This window comes from Eretmochelys imbricata, chromosome 13 (genome assembly GCF_965152235.1).
Source record: "Eretmochelys imbricata isolate rEreImb1 chromosome 13, rEreImb1.hap1, whole genome shotgun sequence".
Taxonomy (NCBI): Eukaryota; Metazoa; Chordata; order Testudines; family Cheloniidae; genus Eretmochelys; species Eretmochelys imbricata.
This window is the reverse complement of record NC_135584.1, coordinates 22,877,498-22,901,798: the sequence shown is the minus strand read 5'-3', so window position 1 is coordinate 22,901,798 and position 24,301 is coordinate 22,877,498. Positions and strand designations below refer to the sequence as shown.

Sequence of the window (24,301 nt, the reverse complement as noted above, 5' to 3'; positions counted from 1 at the left end):
GTGGTTGCTTTAGGTTGGGGAGCTGTCTGTAAGCGAGGACTGGTCTGTCTCCCAAGATCTGTGAGAGTGAGGGATCATTTTTCAGGATAGGCTGTAGATCTTTGAAGATGCGCTGGAGAGGTTTTAGTTGGGGGCTGAAGGTGACAGAAAAGGTGACAGAGGGGGCACCTGATAGCAGTCTTCAGATATGTTAAGGGCTGTTATAAAGAGGAGGGTGATCAGTTGTTCTCCATGTCCACTGAAGGTAGGATAAGAAATAAATGGCTTAAATAGCGGCAAGGGAGATTTAGGTTAGATAGAAAATGCTTTCTAACTATAAGGATAGTTAAATGTGGAATAGGCTTCCAGGAGAGGTTGAGGAAGAACCTCACTGGAGGTTTCTAAGAACAGGTTGGACAAACACCTGTCAGGGATGGTCTAGGTTTACTGGTTCTGCCCCAGTGACCTCAATAGGTCCCTTCAGTCCTACATATGATCTTCCTCCCCTTAAGGTAAAATCCCCGAACGAGGCTTGCTTGTATCCTGCAACTCATTCATGGCTGTCCTCTGTGATGCCAGCCCAGCTCTGAGCTCTCTAACTCTGCAGCAAAGTACAGTATGGAGTCATTTATAAACAGCAGCTATTGTTTTTCATTGGCTGTTTTTGCAAGTTTTTTGTTTTTTAAGTGCTGAGCGGATTCCTTTTTTTTTTTAAACTAACAAACTCACTAGATTTCACGTCTAGAAGACACTCCTCACCAGATAGCAGCTGTTCAGAGGAAAACATCACCGATTAGCTATTCTGTATCTTAGGTAAGCACTGGGCTTGTGGGACTTGCATGGTGGGGCTAAAAATAGCCGTGTGGATGTTCCCACCTGGGCTGGAGCCCAGGCTCTGAGATCCTCCCCCATTGTGGGTTTCAGAGCCCAAGCTCCAGCCCAAGCAGGAACATCTACACAGATATTTTTAGCCCCATAGCACCAGCCCAAGCCAGTTGACCCATGCTCTGAGACTCGTGCCCACAGGGGCGTTTTCTGCAGCATAGACATACCCTTAGATCTAAATAGAGCTAATTAATCTAGTTCTGGAATTAGAAATTAATCAATACATTCTTCAGACTGCTTGTTTTGTCAGTGTTTTAGTATCTCTAAATGTGAAGGTTCCAGCAAAAGCACTAGCCTGAAATAGTTTGCATTAGAGCTGGGGCGGAAGAGCAGCTCAGCATTCAAATATGTGACAGCCTGCTCCTTAAAATCACCTGTTTTTCATAACTGTAGGCATCAAAATATATGAAGTTACCGTGACTCTGCAAATTTACTGCACATGCAAATTACTAATCCAGCCATCACTTCTCCGTGCAGTTACTGGGCTTGCACACACAGCTGCAGGTTTTGCTCACATGCAGTAAGTGTGCTGTTAAATAAGTGCAGTTCTGAAACTTGAGGTTTGGTGTTCTGCAAGGCAAGGCAGCAGTATTTCTGGAAGATAACAGAACCTCTCAGGGATAACAGAACCTCTCTTGAACTGCCGCTCACAGAACAATTGCAAGAAGCCCGTTTCCTCTTGATCATGAATTATTTTTTAGTAGTTGGACCCACTTTAAGAACATTCCTCAGTGATTTGTTCTTCACTCTAAGTGTATGGAGTGATTAAAATATATTTTATTGTGCTGCAATTTTCTTGTCTCAATAATGTTCTCTGAGTGGCCAAGAGGGAACAAAGATAAACCGGAATGGGCCTCATGCAAAGATAGGGGTATGCAGTCACTTCCTGACTCCAAATTGCTTTCATTTTTCTCCTGCAGCCTGTGATAAGCAAATCATAGGTCAGCAACTTTTTCATCAGATACTGTTTTTCTTGTGAAAGGAGACTGTCATCTGTGAGTGAGGGTGGATTATTCTGTATGAGAAATTAACAAAATTAGGGCAGATCTAATAACATGACTCATCAATGTATCTGCCTAATTTAACCCCCCTTCCTTGGCACTTGAATCCTGAGGAATATTCTTTATCAAGTATCTGCTTATTCTGGACTGTTCAAAGGATGCAGGCAGAAAGCAGGAGCAGCACTAGGAAGGAAATTGCAGCCAAGGCATTTTTGGGGACCTTTATAACTCAAGGATGTATTCTAAGTGACTTTCTTTCAGATGCTGACTATAGTATTGTGGGGAGATGTTCAAAGCATTGTAAAATCTTAATACCAGCGACTATAGGCTGGAAATCTTTAAAACTGGTATTAAAAAAGTCTTTTCCAGAATACGCTCTTTTGCAATCTCAGTTTCAGAATGTTGTGCTCATGATGGCAAAGCTACTTGGCTTTTAGTATGGAGGAGAGTGGGAAGGGTAAATCTCAGGTCATCTCTGTCTGTCTAGTTCTGATCTCTCTCCAGATCAACTATGCAGCTATTAGAATTCTTTGAGGGAGTCAACAAACATTTGGACAAGCTTAAGCCGGTGGATATAGTGTACTTGGACTTTTAGAAAGCCTTTGACAAGGTCCCTCACCAAAGGCTGTTAAGCAAAGTAAGCAGTCATGAAATCAGAGGGAAGGTCGTCTCACGGCTCAGCAACTGGTTAAAAGATAGGAAACAAAGGGTAGGAATAAATGGTCAGTTTTCACAGTGGAGAGAGGGAAATAGCTGGGTCCCTCAAGGATCTGTACTTGGACCACTGCTGTTCAACATATTCATAAATGACCTAGAAAAGGGGGTGAACAGTGAGGTGGCAAAATGTATACTCTTACTGGGAAGAGTTACAAAGGGATCTCATGAAACTGGGTGACTGGGCAAGAAAATGGCTGATGAAATTCAATGTTGATAAGTGTAAAATAGTGGACATTGGAAAAAATAATCCTAATTATACATATAAAATTACGGGGCCTAAATTAGCTGTTATCACTTCCGAAAGAGATCTTGAAGTCGTGAATAATTTTTGGAAAACATCAGTGTGCAGCAGCAGTCAAAAAAGCTAACAGAAAGTTAGGGACCATGAGGAAAGGGACAGGTAATAAAAAGAAAATATCATAATGTCACTATATAAATCCATGGTCCTCCCACACCTTGAATATTGTGTGTGGTTCTGGTCGCCCCAAGTCAAAAAAGTATATTAGAATAGGAAAAGGTGCAACGAAAATGATGAGGGGTCCGGAGCAGCTTCCATAGCAGGAGGGATTAAAAAGACTAGGACTGTTCAGTTAAGAAAAGAAATGGTGGGGGTGGGGGGGCATGTGATAGAGTTCTATAAAATCGTGAATGGTGCAGAGAAAGTGAATGGAGAAGTGTTGTTTGCTCTTTCATATAACAACCGAGCTAGGGGTCACCCAATGAAATGAATAGGAAGCTGGTTTAAAGCAAACAAAAGGAAGTACTCCTTCACACAACACACAGTCAACCTGTGGAACTCGTTGCCATGGGATCTTGTGATGGCCAAAAGTATAACTGGGTTCAAAAAAGAATTAGATAGGTTCATGGAGGCAAGGTCCATCAATGGCTATTAGCCAGGATGGTCAGGGACAAAACTGCATACTCCAGGTGACCCTAAACCTCCAATTGCCAGAAGCATCTGGCACTGGCCGCTATCAGAGACAAGAGACAAGATGGACTGTTAGTCAGACCCAGTATGGCTGTTCGTATCTATGTAACCCCATTGTTATGAATGTAGTTAGTGCTGAATTAAACTGCTGTGATCAGGTATGTTGGCAGTCCACAGGCTTGGAATCAGGCCCTGTGAGGAGGTGGTGGTGGGGGGGGGGGGAATGCTGGCTCTCTTTGCATCAGTTTCCCTGCTTTTGCTTCTAATGGCTGTCATGTAAATAACGGTTACTGTGATTTACTGCTCTAGGCCTGCAGTGGTATTAGAGCTAAGTGAACATTTCCTGGCTGTTCTGTACATTTATTTCTGTCCCTCTATGGGATGTGCAATCACCTTTTTAACATCTTCACTGCTGTTGTGCATTGGTATGAAGGGCACAATATATCTGGACTACTGTCCCCTGGACCAGCTCTTGTATGTTGGGCCTGTGAAGGCAATGTTTCCTTTCGAGATACTGAGGAACAGCCCCACTGATGAATGGGCTGCAACAGATTTCAACAGTGAAGGGGTTAATTTTGTCTTATCAGGAAGCTGTTTGCATTAATGACAGCTCTGTGATCCTCCTCCTGCACCTCCCCCTGTTAGCCCCAAAATTGACACACAACCCCCCCTTCCCCGCCCTGTACTGTGGTATGTAGCTCTTAGATCAGGGGTGGGCAAACTTTTTGGCCCGAGGGCCACATCGGGGTTGTGAAACGGTATGGAGGGCCTGGTAGGGAAGGCTCTGCCTCCCCAAACAGCCTAGCCTCCGCCTCCTATCCGTCCCCTCCCACTTCCCGCCCCCTGACTGCCCCCCTCAGAACTCCTGACCCATCCAACCCCTCCCACTCCCTGACTGCCCCCTCCTGGGACCTCCCGCCCCCTGGGACCCCACCCCCTATCCAACCTCCCCTGCTCCCTGTCTCCTGACGGCCCCCCCTCCCAAACCTCCGCCCCATCCAACCACCCCCTGTCCCCTGACTGCCCTCCGGGACCACCTGCCCTTTATCCAACCCCCTCGCCCCCTTACCAGGCCGCTCAGAGCAGCAGGACAGGCTTATTGGGAAGCCTGGGAGGTTGGCAGGCACAAGCTGCACTGCCCGCATGGTGGCATACCTGCAGGTGAGAGGGGACAGCAGGGGAGGGGCCGGGGGTGAGACTCCCCAGCAGGCAGCTCAGGGGCCGGGCAGAACGGTCCTATGCGCTGGATGTGGCCCGCGGGCCGTAGTTTGCCCACCTCTGTCTTAGATCAATGAGGACTGGATGCAAGTTCATTAGGGGCCTGTCATCTGTTGGAGTGCTACCTCAGGGTATGTCTACACTGCAGTTAAATACCCATGGTGGGCCTGCATCGGCTGACTCAGGCTCCTTGAACTTGGGCAGCGGGGCTGTAAAAGTGTGGTGCAGATATTTGGGCTCTGGTGGGAGCCTGAGCTCTGGGACCCTCCCCTCTTGCGGGGTCCACTGCAGGTGGAAGCGGGTTCACTTCAAACTCCATGTGAAACACAGGAAGCCTCTTTTCCATTGAAAACAGCAAAAGTCTGAAGTGTGTCTCCCTCCGGCCCCGACTTTGTATTATAACTGTCTGCCTGAAAATGAATCTTTTGTTTAAGAAGAGCGACACTGGGGTTGTTTTTTTATGCAAATCAAATATAAGACAAAGCTGAGGTCAAAACCTCCACAAGGAGAAGTGTTAGTGGCTTGAGCACAGGACTGATAGCCAGGACCTCCAAAGTTCTCGCCCAACATTGACTCCTGTGGCCTGGGACAAGTCATATGGCCTCTGCTTCTCCCAACACAAAGACGGGCATAACTTTACGCATGTGAGTGGCCCCGTGAACCTTAGTGGAATTTCTCATGTGGGGAAAGTTATGCATATGCTTAAGAGATTGCAAAACTGGAACCTTACTCTCCCTGCTTCCCAATCTGTAAAATAGGGACGATCCTTGGAGCCTATGAAGATGATCTCACGTTTTAGAATCACTTTGAGCATAAAAAGGAGGCCTCCTTGCTCTGCTGAGGTCTGCTGCAGCCCCATTCATCAGTGGGGCTTTCCCTCAGCATTTCGAAAGGGGATATTTCTTTGTCATGCCCAACATACAAAAGCTGGCCAAGGGACAGCAGTCTAAGTGTGCTGTGCCCCTCCCACCTAATACATAGCAGCACTTGCCCAGCATAACCCACGTTGACTTTGATGGAAGACTTGCCTGTGCAAGGAGTGCTGAACAGAGCACTCTGGGTCTAATCCACTGCCCATTTAACATAAATGGAAACATTCCATTTGGCATCAGAGGGCCTGATTGAAAGCCCCAAGCGCTAAACATTATTAGTGTTTGCATTGACTGCATCCAGCTACTAGCAGCCTGGCTCGTAACACACGAAGCTGGAGATATTGCCTCATTTGATTCGGGCAGCACACAGGGAGCAGGGGACCAGCAGAGCATGCACAGTACTGCTAAATGGCACATAAAATTGTTTCAGTGCAGAACACAAATCTTTGAGCCCTCACCTCCTAATTAAAACTGACTCATAGCTCCCGAGAATGTCGGCATGATCCACCTCCGTAGCAGGTAATTAGCTCACCCATCAGCGGAGCAGTATAAGCAGCCATTTTAAGCATTAATTAACTTTAATGAACTTACAAAGATGGGCTTTGCTTCTAAAGCATTTTGTTATTACTATAAATCTTGAATGCAAAAGATTGTGCTGCCAGGTGATGCAAGGCACCGGCCTGACTTTTGCTATATCTTAATCTCCATCATGTGGTATCTTCTTTATGTCAGATTCTTCTCATCCATCACAAAGATTTGATGCTGGCTGTTATGCTTATTAAAACTGTCAATTTTAAATGGTCCCTGTTTATTTGATGTTCAAATATTAGGAGCAGAATGAACACAGGACAATCTGTAATTAAAATACAGAAGATTGACATTTTCTTTACTATTTGTTTTGTGGCAGCAACTGGGGCCCCTAGTTATGGGCCAGTACCCGACTGTGCTATGTGCTGTACAAAACACACAACAAAGAAGTCCCTGCTCCAAAGAGCTTACAGTCTAATTTTCTAGTAATTAAACATATGGGGCAGAATAAACTGATTAATTAGTCGTAATGTCCTTGCATTACTGCATGTATTCTGCCCTCACGCAAATCAGTGTAACTCTATAGAAGTCAATGGAGTTCTTCTAGACTTCTCCCAGTGTAGAGAAGAGAATTGGCTCCGAGGCCACTGACAGAGCTTCAGCAGGACTTAAAGACCCTGCATTAAGTGATTTGGAAATTTGCTTTATTTCTCAGCTCGGTACTTTGGAAAGGCAAAGTGTTTTGATAAATGAGAATGTTCGTTAACTGGCAAACAAAGGAAAACAATAATCCCCGTTTGTGTACTATTGCTAGAGGAGGCATGGGGGGAGATCTGACTCTTGAGTTGAAGCATGGGCCATTGAAAATATCATCCACCCTATGACTGAAGCACTTCCAAGGGCTAAAGTGAAAACAAAGCATCTATCTGTCTCTACACTTTCCACTGCTACTTCTTGGTCTGTTTCCCACATATGATGGCAGAAGATCACATGATGACACTGAACCTTCATATATTGTGTGAATGTTACATGATATTGCATCAGTGCATGCCAACCCTGAATTTCAGTGTCTCATCATCCATGTCATGATTCAGTTTCATTTCATTGTATCAACATGTAGGATGGTCAATGCATGGGCATGCTAGTAGGCACATTTCTCTTCATAGTCTATTGATGCATGAGGTGGTTGTCTGTTGGGGGAGGGAGCGTTGCGTGTTCATATTTTTTGAGAAAAAATCCCAAAGTTGTCAAACTGCAACTTCATGTGGTGGTACTATCATACCAGGAAACTTGATTATGACACCCAAGTTTCATCATCATTTAAGGCAAACCCTCCTCCCCCAATGAAGGTAGCCTCCTTGCAGATGGAGGGCCACGTGGATTGATCTCTAGCTAGGTCTAGCTGAATGTTCAGTCTGTGTCCATCACTGGTGATCTTACCGTGTCACCGAAACTTTTGGCAATCACATGGTCACCACATTGTGGCAGCATTCCATAGTAAACATGCTTTGTAATGTATTGGTTTCCCATCCTAATAATATGTCCATACCAAGAAAGCTGCTGAAAGTGAACCCGCGCTATTAGGGGTTTGTTAGTGGGTGTAACTACAAGTATCCTCATTGCTGATCTTGTCCTGCGCTTGATATAGAGCAACTGAGAAAGACGACTCTCGCAAATCTTGCAGAAAGCAGGACGCAACTCATAAAAATTGTGACAATCTGATGAATTTTGGGGAGGTGTCAACCTGGCATTTCCAGGCAGGTGAAACAAATATTAAATTAAATTATTCTGTACTCAGGGCGCTTTAATAATCAGGTATCAGAGGGGTAGCTGTGTTAGTCTATATCCAGAAAAACAACTAGGAGTCCGGTGGCACCTTAAAGACTAACATATTTATTTGGGCATAAGCTTTCAGGGGTAAAAAACCCACATTTTCAGATGCATCAGCACCTTTAATAATCGGGAGATGGGCCAGTGCAGGCTCTGGACATCTGTCCACTTGGATGATATACTTAATGATGTGACTGCATTTGGAAAGCTTCCCTTTTTATCTAACCTCTGGGCAAATTCTAAGCTCAGCAGGGCTGAGGTCTGGAGCCTTGGTCAGGGCATGGGCTGGTTGGGCTTGTTAATGAAGCAAGATGGGGACTTTGGAAATGTACTCAGTGTGGAGAATGAAATTATAATAGTTTCTCAGGTAAGAAAACTAAGGAGGTACCTTCAGTTTCTGAGATCCTGGGTTTTTCCTTAGTTGTTTGGCTTTAATTTGCAGGGCATGGTGAGCTGAGCCGTAAAGAGGGGCTATAGATATCTCAGCTGGTCCATTCTGTTTGTTGAATCCAACCAGGCTCTAGGGCCTGGTCCCAAGTGCACAGGCTGTCTGGTTTCAGTATTACAGTTAGAGAGAACTGCACTGGCAGTTTGAGTCCAGCAGTATTATTAAAGAATCCCCGCTATATACAGTACATCAGCCCTGTCTTCTCTAGTACAAATCACTTGTCAGAATCTGTGTTCTGCAAAGTTTGTTAGCTCCTGTGGCAATCTGACTTCAATGTTGAGTTTGCTTGTATTTAGGATTGCTAGCAGTAGGACTGCGAAACCCAGGATCCCCCTTTAAAGGGGTCTGGAAGAACTCTTCTTGTTATTGGTGCTCACGTGCTCATCACACTAACAGTTACTGCACACTGTATTTGCATGCACAGATCTGAAAACCTGACTTTGACAGTGGGTCACACTCTAATTGATGCTTTCCCTTTAACTGTCTAGCTTTGCATAGTTATCTGGTAGCTCCATTGCAGCTGCCTTTACCACTGTCTCATTTACTGGAGCCAGGCTGCATGAGGGATAGTGGAAACCTTGGGAGGGAGGGAGACTGTAAATGCTGGGTTCTTTCTTTCTGATGATCCCAGGGTTTCTCTTTGAATTCCAGGCATATGAAAGGCTCTTGGTCTGAAGAGCAGACTAAATGCATTTCTTTATCAAGCCCATTGAGATGTAGTAGGCAGATGCAAGGATATTAAGTTGCTCACTCTGTGTGTTACCTTTGAGGGACAGGTGAGCAGGTTCAGATGAAAGGGGAAGTGACTTGAAGCTTTCAGGAAAAATGAGGTTCTAGCCTGCACCTAAAATTCTCTTGCATTTCTTGCATCTATCTTGCTGACATAGACCAGGGAAGCCTGTCTTGTGGGGGTCTTGTGGCTAAGCAGCTGTGCTTTTGAAGGCTCCTCTTCATTGCTGACTCTTGGGGCTCAAATGGACACATCTTCTATCATAGCATTCGATCCTGACTCAACCAAATGCTACCTTTTCTTCCCTAAGCCTTTAACATGGCCCTCACCTCTGTCTTGGGGCTCCAGCTCCCCACTCTGACACAACACCCATTTTTAGCTTAATGCAGCTTACTTCACTAATGGGAATGGAGCTTCCTGACATCCTCAAATGACAGGTGCTACAGAAATTCAGGGTATTCTGGAAGCTTATTCCAACCTGTGAATCACTTAATATTATCTACAGAATACTTGTGTGTCATGAAAATAGAATGGCTCCTGAAGATCGATTGTTGTTTCTCAGATAAACTTCAGGCCTTTTGTAACCTCACACGAAAGTTTCCTTTCTGTCAATGTTTGTTTTTAAAAGGAAGTTGAACCACAAACGCGTCTTACAACAGACTTCCTATTTCAGATTTGTTTCCTTCTGGTGTCTCAGATACAGTAGAAACCAAGCCCATTAAACAGGTGATCTTGTTCTTTACCACTTGAGTGCACCCAGCAGCCCATTGCAGATTCCAAGGTCATAAGGACCATTGTGATCATCTAGTCTGACCTCTTGTATAACACAGGCCAGAGAACTTCCCCAAAATATTGCTAGAACAGAGCTTTTAGAAAAACGTCCAATCTTGATTTAAAAATTGTCAGCGATGGAGAATCCACCACGACCCTGGGTAAATTGTTCCCGTTATCCTCACTGTTAAAAATTGTATGCCTTCTTTCCAGTCTGAATCTGTCTAGTTTCAACTTCCAGCCATTGGATTATGCTATACCTTGTCCTGCTAGATTGAAAAGCCCATTATCAAATATTTATTCCCCATGTAGGAACTTATAGACTGTACTCAAGTCACCCCGCAACCTTCTCTTTGTTAAACCAAATAGATTGAGCTCCATGAATCTATCGCTACAAGGCATGTTTTCTAACCCTTTAATCATTCTCGGGGGTCTTCTCTGAACCTTCTCCAAGTTATCAACATCCTTCTTGAACTATGGACACCAGCACTGGACATAATATTCCAGCAGCAGTCACACCAGCGCCAAGTACAGAGGTAAAATAACCTCTCTACTCCTACAGGGAGTGCTCTCAAATTCCCCTGTTTATACATCCCAGGATTGCATTAGCCCATGTGTGATGCAATTTTGTGTGCATGGTGGGTGTTCCATGGCACATCTGCATTATGATATTGCATGTTTGTTAAGTGTCACAGTTTTCTATCAGGTCTAGTAACCCTGCTGTTGCAGTGTCACTTAACAGTTTCAGAGGCTCTGTTACAAAGCATATCTTGGCATAGTACATAGCTCTAAAGACCTGATTATGTGAGGGGACAAGTATCATCAACTTCATTGTGAGTTAAGAGTGCTGAGAACCTTGAAGAATTCATCCCAAATATGCTGTCTGATCACCTGGCTTCTTAAAGCTCCCCATCCCCCTTCTGCTTCTCTGGAGCCAAATGGAGGGCAAATAGTTGGTAAGAATTGGCAGTCTGTGCAGAACAACAACAGCGCTGCAGCCTCTTGTTGACCAGATGCAGCTTAGGGGTAGGGGAGTGACTGTATAGCTCAGAGCAGGTGGAACCTCTGTTAGGTAGGAATTGAGGGAGGGAGGGACAAGAATAGAGGGGCACCCCAAAGAATAAGAGCCTCTAACAATCCTCCGTAAGTTGAACAATTCACGTCTGTTGGAGTCACTTTTGGCTACCAGTTCAAGTGACTATTACTGTCGTTTGGATCACTATGAGGGGTCAACATGGGCTGCCTTGTGGCAGCATGGCAAGCATGTACTTTCCCCTCAGCCCTGTCATCCTGTACACCAGAATCTTCTTGTAAAACCAAATCTATACCTTACAATTGTAGAGAATCTTCGAAAACCTAAACCAAGTGCACATGAGTGCAGTGATAACTACCCGAGTCAGAATGCCTGAAACAATAGCTCTGAGATGGCTGGCCTGCCCGTCATTTATTTCAGTGAAGTGTTAACTCTGGAACCTAGTTCCATTTTAAAATGGCAACTTTCACTGTTTCATGATATAGGTAAATGCGTGGTCTGCTGTGAATGGAGCTTGGGAGAGTATCATTACACTTCCCCAAGTCTCAAACACTCATCATGCTCATCACTGTTGTTTCTGATAGCATCCACGATGTGCTTGGTGCTATACTAACATGAAAGAAGGTGCAAGCCTTGCCCTGAAGAACATGCACTCAAAAGGTAGTTGAAACTTTATAACTGTCCCGACACTACTATTTCCTTCCTCCCTCATGCCGAGATATGTCTGTGAACTGATTCTGTTTTTTGTCTTGTCAGTTTCCTGCTCTATTGTTATTTCAGTGCTCTGAGAGATTGATTTTCTAACAAGTTTTGTGTAGACTTTTAGATGAACATTGCTACATGTCTGCTTAGATAGGCTTTGGTATAGTGTAGTGCATAGGAAGTGTTTCTTGAACAGGTTTTTAAGTGGGCTCCATTGTACTACTCCAAAGGGTTTGCCACCATTTCATTTGAATGTATTTGCACACATTTTCATAGCTTCATCACCAACCAAGCATCTGTTAAAGTGAGCCTGGAAACAGTCACTCAGGTTCTTCACCCTGCAGTTCCATAAGAACAAGTTTATATTTTATATGAGCAGGCTTAAAACAGAGTCTTGTCATGGAAACTATATAGCAACCTTAATTCCAGGGGCTACTTCTACTCTTGCAGTACTTTAGGTAGATCTGTTCTTCCCAGCCCTCTCCCCACAAAAATCCTACTGACGTCATTAGGGTCCAAAGTTTGCAATCAACATGCATCCCTTAAAGAGGCACAATCGATTTAAAAATCATGCTCCTGTTTGCCTGTTGTTACAGGTAACAAGAACTGAGCAGGAGATTTGTGTGAAAATAATCTCGGTATCTTTCGTTTTCCTTTGTGCTTTTGATAGTGCTTTGTGTGTAGTCCAGTTTCACCGTTCCTCTCTATAGTCGGCTAGGCAGTTCCCCAGACATGTGGGTCTTTCGTACAGCAAAAAAGGGAACCAGACACAGAAAAACGTGATCACAATGCTACAAATCGTCAAGGGGAGTTTGGCAGATACAGCATCTGACCCTTTTAATTCACTTTTTAAAAAACTGACTAGGTTTCATGTTGATTGTCCCTTTAACACGGCTCACTGAGATGGGGGTGGCTGATCCTGCAAACTGCTCCTCCTCTGAGGCTGAGAGGTGTAATTCCCAGCTCAAGTAGTGCACTAAAAAAGGCAGCGTGGCCACGGCGGCTCGGGCTAGCCACGTACTCAGGAGGTCAAGCAGGACTGTACTAGGGCGGCTAGATTCTGCCGTGGCCACACTGCTATTTTGACTGCGCTAGTTCAAGCAGAGCTAACGCATGTGTGTCTCCTCAAATTGCAGCTGCAGCATAGCTGTAGCCTGATCTGCCCCAGCAGGGTGGTGTCCACCTCAAAGGAGGGGGAAGGTTTGAAGCGCCGGACAGTGGAAGAATCCTTCAGGCCCCAACAGCAAACTTAGTGCTGGTGAAAAATGTGAAATTGACAGCCTCTGGAGACTGAAGTCTTGCAGACACAGCGCAAGTGCAGTCTGGGAAGCAGTAGTGGCCTCTCCTCCACAAAGGAGAGAATGTTGGTGATTGGCATTAGTCTCCTTGTTCGGTTTCCTAATTGTGTTCTAGGAGGTGCTCCGATGCCACGATGATTTTGAAGAATTGGTGTGAGAACCAAGATAGTTTGTAATGCAGAGACCTGCTCCCTAAGAGCAGGACTTGGACTCATTACACATTGGTCACTAAACAAACAAGTATCAGCTGCTTGTGGCAGAATAAAATCACATAAAGCCTGCATATGGACCAAACCCCAGAGCACACAGCCTTGTTCAGCAGTGATTACCATCTGGGGAAACTGATTCTTTGGGGCTAGTGCTGGTAGGAGCAGAGGCAGAAGTAGCCAGAGCAGGGACTGGGTAAAATGGGAGCCAGCTGGGACCGCTCCAGACACAAAACTATGCAGGGGAGATTCTCCCATTCTGAGAAGGTGCCTCTCTCTATGTGGCCTTGGACAACAATGCAGAGAGGAACCGGCCAGAGACTCTGGCTGGTGGGAACAGATGCAGAAGCAGCTACAGCAGGGATCTTTGGACTTTCAGAGCTTCCTACAGTTTTGGCTGGACTTCCTCTGCCTTGTGCTGATTGGCTGTTTGCTCCAAGCTTCTCCCTTCCCCTTCTTCAGTCTGTTTATCTCTGCTTCACTCCACATCTGCCCCTCTGTCCCTTCATCTAACCCTGCCGTGCCCCTCACATCCTCTTTCCCTTCAATGTCCCCTCTCCCTTCATTTTTCTTTCCATTTAGCTTATCCCCCCTTCTAACTAAGCCTCTCCCCAAAACACTGTGGAACTAACATAATGTTTGCTGTCATTATTAATCACTCAGCGTGCAGTGCGTGTTCTACTCCTTTCCCCCTGCCTTGTGTCAGTCTTGCCCATTTAGATTGTAAACTCTTGGAGGCAGGGACTATCTACTACTGAATGCACAGTACCCAGGACAATGGAGCCCCATTCTTGGCTCGTCCTTAGGCTAGTTTTACAACGGACTGCATAGAAAGCACTAGCGAAGTCAGTACAAACTAAAATTTCATACAATTACTTGTTTATATTGCTCTATATACTATACACTGAAATGTATGTGCAATATTTATATTCCACTTGATTTATTTTATAATGCTATGGTAAAAATGAGCAATTTTTCAGTGATAGTGGGCAGTGACACTTTTGTATTTTGATGTCTGATTTTGCAAGCAAGTAGTTTTTAAGTGAGGTGAAACTTGGGGATACGCAAGACAAATTAGACTCCTGAAAGGGTCACGGTAGTCTGGAAAGGTTGAGAACTTCTAGCTTATTTCAGTGGTGTGAAATTTTCTTCTCTGTGCGGGTACAGTGAGTAACATATGGGGCCCTGCAGGCCTGAATCCTTTCACAGACTTCCTTTATTGTGAGTCAAGTATATTAGCAGGGAAATAGTGTGATTAAGTTAGATGGGAGGGATCACAGTAGGCGTTGAGCTTTCTTGAGAAGGCTGGGGGTGATCAATCTTTTGGCAGGTCACTGAATTCCTATCTCAGCAGATAAACTGGGCCATAAATGTTGGAGTCAACATTTTACAGCAACTGTTTAAAGCTGTCTCTTCCTTCTCTTGCAAAAGGCTTTACATAGCCTGTCACGTTGCACCCCATAATGCTTTATAGAAATATGCTTATGAGTGTAAATATGACATAACTGGAATATGTTTTATGCTAGATATGCCATGTAACATATCTTTGCAAAGGTTATGATCTACTGAATATAGTCATCCTATTTGTATGCATGTATAATTTTTATATCTGAAGTTATGAGCGTTGGCTCTATGTTTGTATTTAAAGTGTTTGCTGTAGGAAGCACATAAGGCAAATTTGATCAACATAGTGTGAAGGGATTATTCAAGTAATTGGGAGTACTTAACTAGCAATGGACTTTGGGAGATGCCAAACCACATCTGAGCTTTCCTGGGAATGTTCAAACTAACATGTAAACAATGGCATCTGCCTGCAAAAAGCTGAATCATTCATAGACATGGGACTTGCCCAGGTGGCTACAGACTCCATCTTGTTACTGTGATTTTGCACAGGAGAACAAAGGGGTTTCTGCCCACAAGAGAGAGAGTATAAAAGGCCCTGGAAACCCCTCCATTTGGTCTTCAGCTGGCTCAAAAGATAGCCTCTCCACCCCAGAGAGATGCCTGAAAGAAACTGGAACAAAGGACAGTAACTACGGGGGTGTGAGTGATTGCTGTACCCAGACTAGGAAGGAGTCTAGTCTGTGAAAAAAGCTTATTGGAACATCTCTGAGGGTGAGATTTACTTGCATTTAGTTTCCTACTGTATTAGGCTTTGACTTAAGTGTTTTTGTTTTATTTTGCTTGGTAATTTACTTTGTTCTGTCTGTTATTACTTGGAACTTAAATCCTACTTTTTATATTTAATAAAATCATTTTTTACTTATTAATTAACCCAGAGCAAGTAATTAATATCAGAGGGAGCAAACATCTGTGCATATCTCTCTATCAGTGTTATAGAGGGCGAACAATTTATGAGTTCACCCTGTATAAGCTTTATACAGAGTAAAATGGATTTATTTGGGGTTTGGATCCCATTGGGAACTGGGTATCTGGGTGCTAGAGACAGGAACACTTCTTAAGCTGTTTTCAGTTAAGCCTGCAGCTTTTGGGGGACGTGGTTCAGACCTGGGTCTGTGTTTGCAGCAGGCTAGTGTGTCTGGCTCAACAAGACAGGATACCGAAGTCCCAAGCTGCCAGGGAAAACGGGCTCAGAGGTAGTCTCAACACATCAGGTGGCAATGCCAAGCGGGTCTCTGTGACCCAACCCATCACAATAGCTACAGAATTATCAATGGATAGGGGAAGGGAAATTAGTTGTGTGTTGCAGGCAGTGGGAGAAATGCATCAGTTTGTTCTGAAGATGGCAATCCAGGCACTCTGGCTAATTAGAACAGTGGTTTTCAGACTGTGGTCCATGGACTGCTGGAGGTCCGCAGACTATGTCTAAGATTTCCAAAGGGGTCTGTACCTCGATTCAAAAATTTGTAGGGGTCTGCAGATGAAAAAAGGTTGAAAACCACTGAATTAGAACATTAGAAATAGTGCTGGTCAAAAAAACTTTCATCAACTTTTTTCCAGTAGAAAATTGAATCTTTGACTAAACTAATTTTTTTATGCAAAGCGCCAGCTTCCTTCAAATCTTTAGAGTTTGTTGTCCAAAAACTAAGTTTTAACTGGGGGGGAGAAACATTTTCTGACCAGCTCCATTTAGAAATCTAAGTGGAAGCTACCAACTAGTTCAGTTCCCTAATTTTAGATCATGTAAAATTTCATAATTTAAGAGGAATAGAAATGTTGCCAGGTTTTATTCAATGGAACCAGCTTTAAAAATACATCTATTCTACATATAGGGCTTTTTGCAAGAGCTTGAGAACCAGCTAGTGAAACTGACTAGTCTAAATTTCACTATCCAAACTAAGAATAAAGTTCAAATGGCATAAGATAAACCTGATTTTTAAAACTTACATTTTAACAATAAAACAGGTTCTGCAAATCCTTACTCATATACTTAACTTCCAACAGACAAGTATTGTCTCATTATTTCCTTGTTCTTTCGTGTCTGTTTCCATCTGTTGTCTCCTGTCTTATACTTTGATTGTAGGAACTGTCTTCTTGTTCTGTCTTTGTACAGTACCTAGCACAATGGGATCCTTGTCCATAACTAGGGCTGCAAGGTGCTCCAGTAATACAAATAATAATTAATTAATTCCGCTCGCTGAAATGGGACAGCTTGTGTGCTTAAAGCTAACCCAGTGCATATGTCTGCAGGATTGTTGCCTGTGGCCAGGTCTACACCAGAAACTTTTGCCAGGATGGTAACATCAGTCCGAGGTGTGATTATTATTATTATATATACTTTTTACACTGGCAAAAGCCTTAGTGTAGATGCATTGATATTGCCGCAAGTGCTTTTGCTGGTCTATGTGTGCAGTGTTACTGGAGTTATGTTGGTTCCAGGAGAGAAGGTGGGTGAGGTAATATCTTTTACTGGACCAACTTCTGTTGGTGGGATAGTCCAGGTTTTGACCTCACCCACCCTGTCTCTCTCAGTGTTCTGGTATATCTTATTTTAGCTCTGGGGACCAGTACAGGTTATACAGGCAAAAGCATTCTTTTTGCTGGTATAAGCTGTGTCTACACTAGAAGGTTTGCTAGTTCAGCTATACCGGCAAAACTTTTCTTGTGTGGAATACCTATCTTAACATCTCAGGCCTAAGGAACTACAGTGCAGTCTTGACAATGCCTCTTCAAGTGAGTGAGCTTCTTACATTTTGGTGTGTCTTCTTTACGGCGGTTACTGTTCTTGGAGTATAGGCTGCTTTATTATCTCTTTTCCCCCCAACTCCCATGGTCTGGGGAGGAAATAGGTCATGCTGGGATGTGGCAGGAGGAGGTTGGGGGGACTCAAGTGGAGGTTTGATGTTGTTCAGTAAGTGCTTTGTTTATGTAGCTTCCAGTTTAGTGTGATGGGGATAGCTGTTGGGATCTGTTTATTTTTAAGAGATGTATTTTCATAGTTGTCATGGGAGCGCTTTTATTTAATATAGTGTAGATTTGAATGAGTAAATGTATGCAGAAACTGCACTGATGTCAAATCTTCCTAGGCATGAGAGGTTTAATTATAGCTAAAGTGGATAGAATAATGGAAAATGCATTTGAATTATTATTCTGTGAATAGAATTCATAATGAATTATTCACAACGATTTGCTCACCTGGCTCCTATTGTGACTGCTGTATTCCATTTGAGAGGGCGTCCCTGTTTCTCACCATCTTTCTGCTTGGTGCCTACAGCATATCAATGGGTCTATCAATTACAGGTAATTATGGCCAAATTTTGTAACAGAGCTCAGCACGTTGGGCACTGAGCTCTCTTAAGGATTTAATTGTGTGAAAATGGGAGCTGCTTGCTGGATGCTGAACTCTCTTGAAAACACCCATAGCAGTTCTGAGTGCTCTAAGCTCATTTTTAAGTAAATGGTAAAAGCAGTTTCTGTTTATCCACGGATTTACAGCTCTCATCACTGTAGCCCTTCCCATTACCCTGTGGAGGACAATGTTCTCCTAGTTCCTTGCTCCAAACAGCAGGCTGAAACTTTTATTGTAAGTGAACCTATACAAAGGCTGTTCTTGTGAGAAACCCTGGGCAAAGAGTGGCCCATACCACTAACACAGCCACCCAGTAACTGTGGTCCATGGTAGGCTTGCTGGTCGTCTGGAAGTGAAAGAGGAAGTGCCCAGGAGACATTCTCTCTCCCTTAAGGTGTGGTACCCACTACGGAAAGTTTGAGATTCTTCTTCAAGCACAGTGCTGCAACATCTGGGTTGCAAACGCTGCAGGGAAATACTGATCTGTTTCAAAGTTTCCATTGCAACATCGTAAGAGGTTTTGTTTGGTCCTGGGTTGTGTTAAAAGGCTGTTCATGCAGAACTCAACCTGACCTGTTGGTGTCCACTTATTTACTTCTCATTTGCTCTGTTAAAAGTCTGAAGGTGACATTGTATACATATATTTTATCTTGTTTAATGCTCTGTGGGTTTTCTTGCACCTTCCCCGAAACATCTGGTGCTGACCACTGTCAAAGACAGTAATTGCCTTACTGGATCAGTACTGTGGTCCATCTAGTCTAGTATCCTGTGTTCCAAAAGTTAGAGTGTAACTGACTGAATGCATCCCTGGTAAGTGGGTCTATTGCTAATGCCACAGCATTTTAAGCAAGTAAATGTTATTCGGTATTGTTAGGCATACTGGTTTCCTGCAAGATATTCTAAGTGCCTCATTCTTTCCCATGGGAAAGTCAACACATTTGTATTCATCCTAAGTCTTCCATCAGAAGGTGTGGCCTGCTCCTGCTCCCTACATGGAAGTGGCAATAGCTTTGGCCCAGGAGGCTCACACATTTCAGGGGATCTGCCAGAGCTATCTGTAGGGGAAGCCCCAGGCCTCCTGCCCTCTGCCCATCTGCACAGCTCCCTCTTACGGTGCACCCCCAGGAAGGACCCACGGCATACACCTATCACTCCCACTCCCTTGCCCCCCAGCTGGGATTTACTGGTTCAGATTCCCAGCCTTAAAGCTTTCCCGTTCATCTTTAATTGGGCTCCCCCCAGCACTGTTCGCTATTAACTGGCAGCATGGTGCCTCTTGCAGTTCTTTCAGGTTGCCCCTGTGCTCAACAGCAAAGCAGAAATCCCTGGTGTTGCCGCCTGCTCTGCAGTTCTTCTGTAGGCAGGCAGCGCAGCGGGTAATGACCCTGCTTCCTTTGCTCCCGGTGTAACAGGGGCAGAGGCAGGACGCGGGCCCAGCACACGGTGGAAATAATGGAGGGATTTGTGCCAAAGAGAAAAGCAAGATAAGATTTCAATGGGTGGAACAAACAGTGAATGAGCACGCAGCCAGCAGGGAGTAAATGAAAGCCCTGAGCGCTGTTCCATGGCCTGTGTGAAATGAGGTGGGTGTTCTTAGCCCAGTTCTTAATTGACAGGTGTCTGTGTCACAGTGGGTTCCCTCTTTGCCATTCCTGGCAGAGAACACCACACTCCATGAAAGGGCCATGGAGCCTGAACTCACTCCCCAAGGGCACCCCTCCAAATTAGGCTTCTGGGGATCAGTGGCTGAGTGTGGTGGAACCCCTGGGACTGGGCTTGCCCTGCTTTGCCCAAAGAGGAGGGATGGCTCTGTGCTGGAGCAGGGGCCTGGGAGTCAGGGTTCTGTTCCAAACTCCGCCATAGACTTGCTGTGGGACACTAGGCGAGTCACTTCTCTTGTGGTGCCTCAGTTTCCCATCTGTAGGATGGAGCTATTTCCACACCGCACAAAAGTGAGAAGCTATATTGATTATTTGTGAAGTGCCCAGATACTAAGGTGAGGGGGACATACAAATATCTTGACAGAGCCATGGAAAAGCTCCTAGATATGGAGTGGGGGGTTGGAAATCCAGTCAGACAATCCCTGAGAACAAAGCAGAGATCACCAAACTCATTTTCATCATGCTCTAAGTAAATTTTTGCACCTAGACTCCAGAGGTGGAGGCCAGGGCTCACCATTACCTAACTCCCTGCTTCCTTCTTTCTGGGCTGTCTTGTCCCCAGAAGGTTCTCCAAGTCCTGGATAGAGCCCTGAAGATGCTCCCAGCCTCAATATCCTCTAACAGAGTCAGGGGGATGTTGCACAGGAGGACTCGCTTATCCCCCATCCAGCTAAGGGGCAAAATCATGACACTTGGCTGAAAGTTAGTATATGTGCCAAGAATCTCAGTGCTTTATACTCCTATTTTGCAGATGGGAAACTGAGGCAGAGTGAGGGGAAGCGACTTTGCCAATGTCACACAGCAAAGTCTATGGCAGATTAAGGGCTGGTTTCATTTTACCAAAGGGACTGAGTAACATAACTTTAGTTAAAGCCACTGAGTCTGACAGGTGCCCAGCACCTTGGAAAATGGGGCCCTACAGAGGCCTGCCTTTAAAAGCTCAGATTGTTCAGTAGCAGCTTCCGGGCGCTGAGCACTTCTGAAAATCTAGTCCGGGGCTGAGCTGGGAATTGAACCCAGGCCCAGGGTCTCCGCCACATGACCAGACTTCCGCTGTCCCTGCCCAAAGTAACCCTGGACTGAAATAGCAGGGAAGGGTATTTCCAAGGGTATTTCCCAGGTGCGGAAACTTTCTGGTTGAGGGATGCTGGTGAAGAGTGGCCCTGTTGCTGAGTGAATGGAATGGCCCCAGTGCTGTTATGACAACAGCCCCATTGCCTGACACATTAAATGAAGCTCTAGGCAGTCACCACATACTTTAGCTCTCAGAATTTGCATAGCACACTATCTTCAAAGCACTGTGCAGCATTAGCTACCTCTTTTACCCCTTCTGTGAGGAAAGTCAATACCGCTGTCCCCATTTTACAGACTGGGGTGGGGGGGCGGGGTGGGAGGCTGAGCCATACAGAGGGCACACGATGTCTGTGGCAGAACTGGGGGGCCAAGTCAGGAGTCCTTGGATGTCAGGTCTGCCCTGGTTTTGGCGCACCCGGCCTATGAGTAAGTTCATCGCAAGGCATTTCCTGTCAGGACTAAGGTGCAGTGGCAGGGCTGGGCCTGGAGGGAATGTGATGCACAAGCCAGTGCAGTCTCTCTCTTGCATTCATGAGCATGAATAATACCTTGCTGAGTCTGCGGAAGGGGAGAATATAATACGTCTTGTAGTAAGGGTCAACTCACGTGGCTATACATGAGCTTCGTGTCAGTCCTTTGCTAACCATCCTTAACCCTTTCAGTGCCTTATGAACTTTGCCCACACAAGCAGAGAATATATGGACTCTTCAGCATCTACCCTGGTGTTCCACTGATTCTGACGGAGCTGAGATCAGTGCCCCAGCTCCTCCCGCATGGACGGACAGCACTTGTAAGGTTAATCTGCCAGCATTTACTTGCCCAAATCATTGTAAGCAGAGAAAACATGATTATAGAGCCACATGACATTAGTACACAATGGCTCTGAAATGAGCCAGATTGAATTAAGCCTCCTAATGGCATCGCATCCAAAGTAAATAACAAAAAAACAGATCCACCAGTGAGTGACAGGTCTATCAGTCAAATCCTATTAGCAGAGCTGGAAGATGGGGTTAGCCAGTAATAGGAGAAGCATAGTCATTAAATCAGATGTATTGGCAGGGGTGCAGACGGTTTCAGAACTGGGAAGTGTGTGAGTACTGTGGGGTGTCCGTGTGCTGAGCATAAAGTGTGAGCTGCCTAGATTGGTCATTAAACCTGGTGTTGTGTGGTGTGTGTTTAATTCCCAGGAATAAATATATGACAGGAGTGCTCTGTTTCTCTCTCTCAATAGTTAATAGATAAGGTGCTAGTTGGTGGTGCTTGAGAGTATATAACATGGTTCCTGGTTTGTATAGGGCCAAGAAAACGTGTGTGCTGCACACAGCTTTCTCTGTGCAGCTCCCCACATCAAGCTCTCAACAGCATCAGGACCTCCAAGCGCTTTGCAGATATTAGTGAATCCTCCAACACCTCTGTGAGGTCCAAAAGGAACATTGTTCCCATCTCTGATGGGGAAACTGAGGCTCAGAAGAGTTAAGTGATTTAGCCAATATCAGTGAGTGGCAAAATCGGGAATAGAACAGAACCCAGGAGTCTGGCTTGAATACCTGATTATATCTCCCTTCATCCCAGTGAGACCTGCTTGTGTGACTCGAGGGCAGACTGTGTCAGTAGCAAACTGGCACTCTAAGAAAATATCACATTGAGTTTCAATATAAAGAGGAATCTGCAAAGCTTTAGGCCATATCTCAACACCAGGTTGTCACACTGGATCAGTTACATCATGATAATTTGGGTTGGAAGAGAGGGTGGCCTAGTGCCTAATCCACAGGAATGAGAATGAACTCTGGCGTTCTAGTCTCCTGATGCCATCTTCTTCTGTGTCTCTGGGCAAAGCACTGAAGTGCCTGACTACAAAACTCCTGAGGACAGAAAGGGCTGAAGTTGGAGAGATGTGGGTACTGTTGTCCCCATTTTACAGATGGGGAAACTGACCTGGAGAGATGAAAGGCCCTGCAAAAATACTAGACCGCAAAAGCAGCCAGGTTGAGGTTCCTGATTATCCCTTGGTTCAGATTTGTAGTGTAGAGAAAACCTAACTGGGTCACATAACTGGACTAAGGCCTTGGCCATGGCTGAGGTTGTAGCAGGTCAGAGAACATGCCTACGGTCCTGTCTATACTACAAACTTTGACTATGTTGTGATCCTCTTCTCAGGCTGGAGGGCTTTAATAGGGGTCTGAACCCTTCATGCGTATTTTCTAAAATGAGGATAAGAACCTCCTGGCATTCCCTGCCTCTCTGCTCAGTTATGAGAACTAGCTGTTGTCTACACTGGACTTTTGTCGGTAAAACGTTTGTCATTCAGGGGTGTGAAAAAATCACTCGCCAGTGTGAACAGCGCTTTGTCAGTGGGAGAGCTCTCCTGTCAACAAAGCTACTGCCGCTCATTGGGGGTGGATGTGTTTTGTCATCAGGAGAGCTCTCTCCTGCCGACAAAGAATAGCTACACTGCCCCTTTTAGTGGCACAGCTGTATCAGCACAGATGTGTCGCTAAAAGGTGCATAGTGTAGGCATAGCCCTAAACAATGTCTGCATAGTGCTCTGAACAGAAGTGTTAAGCATTGCTGTTCTCTGAGCAGAGCACAGAGGTCCTGTTGCTCATGTGTGTACATTGCAGGGTTATTTCCCTAATCTCTCCCTTTTTGATAAAGGGGTTGCAGGGAGGAAAGTGACTAGTCCAAACTGGGCACCTTCCTGCTTGTACTGTTGCTCTGGGAAAGCCAGTGTTGCAATCTCTCCTCTCTGCAGGGTCAAAGATTGTTATTGCCCTATTAGCCTCATGAGTGTTCTGTATTTTACAGCTCTGGTTTCCCTTAATGATCACATCCTCTGCCAAGGAACATGATGGGATACAAGTAGCTGGTGCGTCTCTGCCCCTAGGGAGGAAATTATTATGAACCTGCTAGCTCAATGACATGTGGCTGGGAAGAGCATAAGGCTACAGAAGCTAAAAAACTAAACCACAGCAAACAAGCGTAGGACATCACAACTTCAGTGTAAATGACTTGAAATGTTCCCCATACTGGCCATCAGCTGATATTTGATGAGACCCTTCTGTACTTATTTTGTGGCCACTGCAGTTACCATGTGTGAGGTCAGTTCCTAAATTTTTCTCCTTTTGCAAATTTGCCCTGGTTAGATGGTTTACAAATATTTTTGGAAGCTTTCCTTTAGCAAAAGGAACCTTGCTTAAAAAATTGACAATACTTGTAGAAAGGGGTGGGATTTTAACAAACTCATCAGTAGTCCTCTTAAAATCCTGTGATGTCCTTCAGGCATACACGGACCTGTGTGAAGTACCAAAAGCTATACCTCCATCTTGCAGACCTGCCAGGACTTCCCAAAGCGATGATTGATTTTGGGTGCCTCAGCTCTTGTATCCCAAATCCGTGACTCCTGACTGAGGCCTGAATTTCAGAGCGTGGGTGCTCACACTGTCTGGAAGTTAGGCTCTTTTGCATCAAGATGGGAGCAAAAATTATCTTTTGGAAAAAATCGGCCCTAGTGCACAGTGAAACCTGCACTCAGGTATGGTGCAGTGAAATAGAATGCGAGTTCCAAACTGTTCTGAAGCAGACCTGTGCAGTTTACAATCCCAGGTACAGGAGACCTCCTATTTTATGAACCAGTTTGGATCAAGGAATTCATAAAACTGAACATCGGAAA

At 44.9% G+C, this 24,301-nt stretch overlaps 1 protein-coding gene across 2 annotated transcripts in view; it reads left to right on the top strand.

Moving 5' to 3' along the window:
• The window catches only part of PPP1R16B (protein phosphatase 1 regulatory subunit 16B), a 71,844-nt gene that overhangs the window by 28,034 nt on the left and 19,509 nt on the right, over positions 1–24,301 (top strand). The window lies entirely within an intron of this gene.